The sequence below is a fragment of the Manihot esculenta genome, chromosome 9, assembly GCF_001659605.2.
Source record: "Manihot esculenta cultivar AM560-2 chromosome 9, M.esculenta_v8, whole genome shotgun sequence".
Taxonomy (NCBI): domain Eukaryota; kingdom Viridiplantae; phylum Streptophyta; class Magnoliopsida; order Malpighiales; family Euphorbiaceae; genus Manihot; species Manihot esculenta.
The window spans coordinates 17,878,120-17,885,492 of record NC_035169.2 but is presented as its reverse complement, the minus strand read 5'-3'; positions in this window follow the sequence as shown (position 1 = coordinate 17,885,492).

Here is a 7,373-nt window from a genome sequence, read left to right as displayed (position 1 = left end):
GCCGCCGAAGGTGCCACCGAAAGTGCCCTGTGCAGCCCTCCTTTGCATGTTTTTCCATGATGTTTTGAGGTGTTTTAAGGGGGTTTTTGGGGAGTATTTTAGAGTCATGTTCTAGTATGTTTGGTCCCTCATTTGAGTCCACCTGTGTAGGTTCGGACCCGAGGAACCGAGGACCCCAGTAGTGAGTTCAGCTGCTTCGGTGTTGTCAGAGTCAGCCAGAGGTGAGTGGAACTAAACTTAATCTTTTAAATTGAAAAATTGAATGTTTATCATGTTTCATGCATCATGATTATGCAATAGGATGATTGCATTAGAATTCACGAATATGTTGCATTGCATTCTTTATTGATGATGTGGGTGAATGTTGGATGACCCAATTAGTCCCTGATAGGAAGACCAGGACCCCATTCTACGGCCTGGCACGAAAATGAAAGACCAGGACCCCATTCTACGGCCTGGCACGGATATGGGACTCGAACACCAGGAGCCCAGAGAAGGCCCTGGGGAAATGGTAAGTAATGTATGATATGACAGGAAGACCAGGACCCCATGCTACGGCCTGGCACAAATGATGCTGGGACTAATTGGTGACAAGTTCACCCAACCCTTATGTGAATTGTCTGTGTTATGATGCATTTCATTAGAGCATGTTGTTAATATATTTTTATGGTTCTACTCACTTGGCTTTTAGCTCACCCCTCTCCCTTAACCCCCAGGCTTGCAGGTACAGGATAGAGCAGGTGGTCGGTTAGAGTAAAGTCATGGTTATGTAATAGCTAGCAGTGGACATGATTAAACTGTAATGTAATGTTTTATACAGTTATGATATGTAATGATGATGTATTGAGGTTTAGAAGTTATGCTTGACCGAGTTTGTATAGTAATCCCTTTTGACACATGATCTATAGAATGTCTTATGAGGTTTATGTTCAACCAAGCTTAATTTATGTATGATATGATACCCCATTGGAGCATTTGATGAGGGCTCCAGTGTGTGGTTTATGCTATGTTATGAGTATGCATAGGTTGAGCTTGGTTTATGAAAAGGAAAAGTTTACAGGTTTATGAGTATGTATGATCATGTATGGGATTTGACAGGTTCACAGGTTATATGTCAGGCTTGCTACGGGTCCCGGCGGCTTTAAGCCGATCTGGATCCTAGCGCCGGTAGCGGTCCGATTTTCGGGTCGTTACAGAGTGGTATCAGAGCCCTAGGTTCATATGGTCGGACCTAGAGTGTCGGGCTCATAGATGGTATAGAAGGTCAAGCACAATAGGAAAGATCATGTCCACTAGGATAGGATGTGGAGTCCTATCTTGTATGATGATGTGAAATGCCATGATAATATGCATGTGCATTAATGATATGCTATGATATGTGATGTATGTGATGAGGGTTCATGTGTGCCCACATGAACCATATAGTGCTAATGTTTGCTTGTTATGTGCTGTTTTTCAGAAAAACAGGATGAGAGGAACTCGTCGATCTGCACGATTGACTGGAGTGCCACTTGAGGGTGAGGGCATGAGCGCCCGTCCTCCTACATTGCCTAGGGCAATGTCTAGTAGGTCTAACAGAGAGAGAGCAGCAAGAGTGTAATACCCGGCTAGAGTCCGGCATCGGAATTTCTGTCGTCCGGTGGAATCCAAGATGTCGGAATTCTCTATAAGGGTAAGATTTATGTTTTTCTAAAGTAATATAGTATGTTTTAATGTTTTAAAGTTGAAATGCAATGAGTTTTGGAAAGAAAAGAACCAAGGTAGAAAAGCCAGGTTCGGCCGCCGAAGGTGAGGTTCGGCCGCCGAACATGCATGGCTTTCGGTTTCACGTATGGCCGCTGAAGGTGGTCTGGCCAGCCACCTATAAAACGGTCCTCAGTTGGTTGAAAGGATAAGTTCGCTGTTTCTTTCACTTGCTGAGGTGAGACTCTGTCCCTTTTGAATGTTCTTTCATGTTTTCATTCAATTTTGCAAAGATTTGATTGAGTTTTATGTTATTTTGAAGGTTTTAAGCTAAAAACACAAAGTTGTGACTTTTGGAGAGTTTGAAGGAGAGTTGCTTCAAAACTCCACGTTAGGATCATTCATCTACTTGTTTACAAAAGGTAAGTGAAGATCCTAATCTTGTTTTCGTGTTTTATGGAAGATTTTTTGGGGTTTATGGAGAGAGTTGCATAAATAGGTTAAAAAGAGTGTTTTTGATGATTTTGTGAGAAAAGCTTGTTTATGTGTTATGTGTTTTGTGTTGTTGGGGTTTTTAGGTAGTTTTTGACCCCTTTGAGCATATACTTAGGTGTATGCAAGCTGAGGAAGTGAGGTGGTTGAGTTTGGGGGGAGTTTTGTGCATTTGGCGAGAGGCAGGGCAAGTTTCTGCCCTGCTGATGAACTCAGGTTTGGCAGCCGAAGGAACATTCGGCCGCCGAACCCCTGAGGAGGTGAGAGGAGGTGGCTTCGGCTGCCCAAGCTTGCCCCCGAGCTTTTGGACTTTCGGCTCTGGAGGGGAGTTCGGCTGCCGAAGGTGCCGCCGAAGGTTACAGACTTTTGTCTCTAGAGTGCCTTTCAGCCCCCGAAACTAGCCCCCGAAAGGGTTCGGCTACCGAAAGTTGAGATTCGGCCGCCGAAGGTGCATGAGTTTCGGCTCTGGAGAGGACTTTCGGCCGCCGAACCTGTCGCCGAAAGTGTTCTGTCCAGCTTTTCTTTTGCATGCTTTGCATGAGTTTTAGAGTGAGTTTAAGGGGATTCTTGGGGAGTTTAATAGAGTTATGCTTAAGCTAGTTTGGTCCCTCATTTGAGTCTTTCTGTGCTTACACAGACCAGAGGAACCAGAGAGAGCAGCAGTGAATACTGCTCTAGAGTTTTCAGAGCCTGCAGAGTCAGTCAGTCCAGATAGCCAGAGGTGAGTGGAACTAAACTTAATTCTTTTAATTAAGCAATGGAATGTTTTTAGCATATCTCATGCATCATGATTATGCAATAGGTTGATTGCATTAGAATCCACGAATATGGTGCATTGCATAGTTAATTGTTGATGTGGGTGAATGCTGAATGATCCAATAGTCTCTGAGTTAAGACCAGGAGCCTTTGACTACGCCCTAGCAGGTATAGTTAAGACCAGGAGCCTTTGACTATGCCCTGGCAGGTATAGTAAAGACCAGGAGCCTTTGACTACGCCCTGGCAATGGTAAGTACAGGTGTTATATACACGTATACATATATGACAGGAAGACCAGGTGCTCGATTCTACGCCCTGGCACGGCAGAGTTACTGGGACTATGTGGTGACAGGTTTACCCTTGATGTGGATTGTTTGTGTTATGATGCATTCCATAAGATCATGTGTTAAATGGTATGTTTTACTGTTCTACTCACTGGGCTATAGAGCTCATCCCACTCCCTTAACCCCAGTCTTACAGGTTCAGTGTACAGTGTACAGAGGGGGATCCAGAAGAGTACAAAAAGAGAAAAGAGATATGTAATAGCTTAGAGTGGACATGTAATATGAAAAGAGATGTACTAGTTGTGTATTCTTTTACAGTTGTGCTTGACTTAGTGGTTTGTGTTGTAAATCTTTTGTTTTGTACATGATCTAATATGTATATGCATTATAGAATATGTGAAAAAACTAGGCTTAACAGGTATGAGATAATCCATCTAGAGCAAGCTCTAGTCAGGGGTACAGAGTACAGAGTACAGAGTACAGAGATAGTGCATGCACAGTTTAAGCCATGGTTCAGAAAAGAGCTTTTATTTTCACAGAAAATGTATGATCATGTATGAGATTTACAGGTACACAGAGAGTATAGCAGGCTTGCTACGGGTTCTGGCGGCCTTAAGCCTACCTGAGTCCTAGCGCCGGTGGCGATCCATTTTAGGGTCGTTACAGATTGGTATCAGAGCCCTAGGTTCACATGATCGGACCTATAGAGAGAGTGTTGGGCTTATAGAGGTTGCAGTTGGTCAAGCACAATAGGAAATCATGTCCACTAGGATAGGATATTGAGTCCTGTCTATTTGATGTTATGAAATGCCATGATACGCATGTGCATTATTGAGATATATGAGTTGATTATATGCTGATATGCTATAATATGTGTTGTTTTCCAGAGTTAAAATGCGAGAAACTCGTCGATCAGCTCGATTGACTAGAGTCCCACCAGATAGTGAGAGATTAGCTGCTCGTCCTCCTGCATTGCCGAGGGCAAGGTCACAAAGATCTAGCAGGGAAGGCATGTCAATAGACCCTAGAAGGTCTGTATACGAGAGCAGAAGAGGGACAGCTAGAGGAGGTAGACCAGAGGGGGTGAGGGAGGCCATAGAAACTGACCCGTCTATGGATGAAGGTATGGGAGAATCCCAGGGAGGCATTCAGGCCTCAGGTTTTGACTATCCAGCCTTTTCCTAGGATCCAGAGTATCCGATGGAGGGTATGTCGGAGTACTCTCGTTTTGTTCCATATCCTACATACAGGCCATATATGCCAGATCCTCACTATTATCCACCATACCCCATGTATCCACCCTCCCCTACCCATCCAAATGCAGCACACCCAGAACTAAATGAACCAGTACCCCCACCACCACAAACAGAACCAGTAGTCCCTGTTGCCCAAACACTTCCACCTAGTTCATCTGGAAGCAAGGTGAAAATGACTGAGTACCTGAAATTGGATGCTCCTAAGTTCAATACAGGAGATGATCCATTTGAGTACCTGAGAACTGTGAAGATGATCACTGATGAGTTGGGTGCAGATGATAGCAGAGCCATTGAGATGGCAGGGTTTACCCTAAAGTGTAAGAAGGCTCGGAAATGGTTCAAGAATTATGTGGAGCCCAGGATGAACAGTATGTCGTGGGGAGAGTTCGCTAATGAGTTTGCAGGGTGGGCTTTTCCTGATAGCTCCAGGGAGATGAAGGTAATAGAGTTTGAACAGTTGAGACAAACTGATGAAATGAGCGTTGATGAGTTTACAGATAAGTTCCTGGATTTGCTTCAGTACGTGGGTCAGGCCTATGATACTGATCAGAAGAAAGCAAGGAGATATACCATGAGACTTCATCCCAGGTATTCTTCCTTGATCCTTCCAGCAGAAAAGGAGAGTTTTCACTCTATAGTGGACGCAGCCAGGAAAATGGAAGCAAGTGCCAATATTCAGAAACAGTCAAAGGCACAGGCTTCGGGTTCTAAGGCCCCCAGTTCAGGAATTTCAGGCAACAAGAGATGGGATAGAGCGAAAGGATTAAAGAATAAGTTCTGGAGTAAAGCCAAGTCTAGTCTGGGAATGGGTAGTGGTTTGAGCTCTGGTACAGCTAGTCCAGTGTGTAGGAGATGTGGGAGACCCCACAGGGGAGCTTGTCAGTTGGGATCTTCAGCTTGTTTTAGATGTGGACAGGAAGGGCATTTTGTTTGGGATTGTCCTCAGGTGACTTTTGTGGCACCATCCCAGCAGATGAGTTCAGGTAGTGTTATACAGCCAGTAGGGCAGCCAGCAGCTCCAGCCATGCCTCAGGGTAGTGGCAGAGGTAGAGGGAGAGGGGCAGCCTCTACTTCAGCAGCAGCTTCCCGAGGTGGAAATCCGGTAGCTCCAGCACGTATTTTCACAGTGACACAGGAGGAGGCTAACACATCGAACACTGTGGTGTCAGGTAATCTCATCATTGGGTGTTCAGATGTGTATGTTTTGATGGACCCCGGTGCTTCTCATTCCTTTATTGCTTCGAGAGCCATAGAGAGGTTGGGTTTGATCAGTTCTGAGTTAGAGTATCCTCTCTGGGTCAGTGGACCCAAGTGCGACCCATCAGTGGCAGCGTCAGTCTGTCGTTTCAGTCCAGTGTTCATAGAGGGTAGATGCCTTCCAGCTGACCTTGTGGTTCTAGATTTGACAAATTTTGACGTCATTCTAGGGATGGATTGGCTATCTACATATGGTGCTACCTTGGACTGTAGAGACAAGGTAGTTAGTCTCAGAGACCAGGATGGGTCAGAGTGTGTCTTCAGAGGAGATAGGAGAGGTACACCCAGAGGTCTGATTTCAGCCCTTCAGGCTCGTCGTTTGCTTAGGAGGGGTTGTCAGGGGTTTCTAGCTCATGTGAGAGAGCTAGACAGTCAGGTTAGAGAACCAGCTTCAGTACCCGTTGTTCGAGAGTTTCCAGATGTTTTCCCAGACGAACTTCCAGGACTACCGCCTAGTAGGGAGATAGAGTTTGAAATAGAGTTACTGCCTGGTACCAGACCTATCTCTATTCCTCCCTACAGGATGGCACCAGCGGAGTTAAAGGAGTTGAAAGAACAGTTGCATGACTTGGTAGATAAGGGTTTCATTCGCCCTAGTACCTCACCTTGGGGTGCTCCAGTGCTCTTTGTTAGAAAGAAGGATGGATCCCTCAGACTTTGTATCGACTACAGACAGTTGAACAAGGTCACTACCAAGAATAGATATCCTTTACCTAGGATTGATGATCTATTTGACCAGCTATGTAACAGCCCGGAAACCGAACTGCCACCGGCACTAGGATCCAGATCGACTTAAGGTCGCCGGGACCCGTAGTAAGCCTGCTATCCTGTCTGTCTACCTGTAAAATCCCATACATGATCATACATTTGCTGTAAAACCATAAAACTTTTCTTTCTTCCAAGGCTTAACCTGTGCATGCACTCTCTCTTTGCTCTACCAATCCCTACTAGAGCTCCTCATGGCTCTAGGCGGATCAATCTCATAATGTTAAGCCTGGTTTTGCTCATAAACATACAACAATAAAGAAACATACATAAACTGATCATGTGACTCCAAGGGATTACAAGTCTTAGAAATCAAGCACCATTCTATACACTATACATTTACATTATCTCTATACATATACATGTCCATACTAGCTATTACAAGACTCTGAACTCTTCCTGTACCCTGCTGAGTTCTCTCTGACCTCTGAACCTGCACAACTGAAGTTAGGGGAGAGGGATGAGCTACGATAGCCCAGTGAGTAGAATAGTCAAATAACAGGTGATAAAACATGCTCTCATGGAATGCAACACATAATCACATAACCTCGGCCGGACGGATCAAAACTCCCTCTATCTCATCTGGGGTACCTAAGTACCATGTGCCTGGTCCCCGTAGGGCTGTTCCAGGTCTTTCTGTGTGTGTGCCTAGTCCCCGTAGGGCTGTTCCAGGTCTTTCCTCTGAGGGCTAATGAATCCTCACGAAGTCCGTGCCGTCTCACATAAGCAATGTACAAGGAGCAGTGCCAAGTACAAGGATAAATGCAATGCATCATCTTCGTGTACACTAATGCACTCACCCTATAGCATATTCATGATGCATGAAGCATGATAAAATATTCAGTTCTCATATTAAAACATTAAGTTAAATTCCACTCA